Raw genomic sequence first — 2224 nt, forward strand, 5'->3', positions numbered from 1 at the left:
CAGATGCACGCACACACACACAGACACAATAAAATACTAATAAAACACACATTATAACTGAAATTATTACATCTGTGAGTCAGTCGGAGCAGGAGGAAGGTGTCAGTGATGTCATAGGCTCCGCCCCCTTTTAGTTTTCTGCTCCAATTAGCACAGCCGACCCCAGCTGACCCTGCTGCCAGCACCAAAACTGCATTAATGCTTGCTTGTGTTTTTTTTTATTTTCATTTTTATTTATTTTATTATTTTGTATCTCTTATTATCTATATTATCTAAGACCTGTTGAGCAGCACCATCCAAGCTCTCTCCTCTCCTTATCTCCAAACATGCAGCACAAGCACATATTTTATGTCATGTCATGATGAATGAATGAATGAATGAATGAATGAATGAATGTATGAAGGAATTTATTGGTCGTAACCAAAGGGTAGGGTCAGAAGCTTCAGTTTATATAAGCCCCACCCCCCCCAGTCACATTTTCAAGGGATTAAAATCGACAAGACATGATAAAAGATAAAACAAATTATATGAAGAAAAAAAAAATATAAATAAATCAAAACATACATACATACATACAGTACAGGCCAAAAGTTTGGACACACCTTCTCATTCAATGCGTTTCCTTTTTATTTTCATGACTATTAACATTGTAGATTATCACTGAAGGCATCAAAACTATGAATGAACACATATGGAATTATGTACTTAACAAAAAAGTGTGAAATAACTGAAAACATGTCTTATATTTTAGATTCTTCAAAGTAGCCACCCTTTGCTTTTTTTGATAACTCTGCAAACCCTTGGTGTTCTCTCAATGAGCTTCATGAGGTAGTCACCTGAAATGGTTTTACCTTCACAGGTGTGCCTTGTCAGGGTTAATTAGTGGAATTATTTCCCTTATTAATAAAAAAGCAAAGGGTGGCTACTTTGAAGAATCTAAAATATATAGGCCGGGAGCCAGGTCCACTCAGGATGTTTTTTGCTACCTTTTTTTCACTATTATTTCCTATTATCTGATACCTTGGGCCATCACAAGTTGATAATGACCACCCCCAACTCGGCCCCGTTTGGTCCACTGGGTTAGTGTGTTGGTTGGTTAGTGTATTTATGTGTGTAACCTGGTTACCATTGTTTTATCTTACACCATGAGCCCAGTCCACCTAGGGGCTTAATATTATTCACTTGTAAGGTAATTCACTTCATATAGTATAGCAATAAGCTACATAAGTCAAATCTCAACTCTTGCAAAAAATATGCTTAATCCCATATGGAATGGCAATGCTTGAAAGTTCTGTTTTCTTCGATTTGAGGTACAGTGGAGAACTTTGGTTATACCAGCTGTAATCCTCTAGATAGAAAGGTAATCTTGGACTTAAATTGAAGCTTATAAACTTGGGAAGTTTTTAATGTACATTTGAGGCAGTGATGTCTATAATAAAATGCTTGAAAATGATCCCTTTTGATGACAATTTGTCAGGCGGACAGGCATTTTTTTGTCTTTTGGGGTATGTTGAGGGTGATATTTGACAGCAAAAAGGCAACAATCCCCAGAATCTTTTTCTGCTAGTTTCCTCTATGTGTCAGGATACACCATGCTAAATCTTAAGGTTACATGACCATTTATGTAGCTGCAGGACCTTAATATTCACAATTACATCTTTCCGCCAAAAGCTTTTCCCAAAAAGGGTGTTTTTTGGCCCCTGAGACCAAACGGGGCCGAGTTGGGGGTGGTCATTATCAACTTGTGATGGCCCAAGGTATCAGATAATAGGAAACAATAGTGAAAAAAAGGTAGCAAAAAACATCCTGAGTGGACCTGGCTCCCGGCCTATATATTTTAGATTGCTTTTTTATTAATAAGGGAAACAATTCCACTAATGAACCCTGACAAAGCCCACCTGTGAAGGTAAAACCATTTCAGGTGACTACCTCATGAAGCTCATTGAGAGAACACCAAGGGTTTGCAGACTTATCAAAAAAAGCAAAGGGTGGCTACTTTGAAGAATCTAAAATATAAGACATGTTTTCAGTTATTTCACACTTTTTTGTTAAGTACATAATTCCATATGTGTTCATTCATAGTTTTGATGCTTTCAGTAAGAATCTACAATGTAAATAGTCCTGAAAATAAAAAGGAAACATATTGAATCAGAAGATGTGTCCAAACTTTTGGCCTGTACTGTACATACCTACATATACCCATTAAGGGTCAGTGCTTATATAC

Source organism: Perca flavescens, chromosome 17 (assembly GCF_004354835.1).
Source record: "Perca flavescens isolate YP-PL-M2 chromosome 17, PFLA_1.0, whole genome shotgun sequence".
Classification (NCBI taxonomy): Eukaryota; Metazoa; Chordata; class Actinopteri; order Perciformes; family Percidae; genus Perca; species Perca flavescens.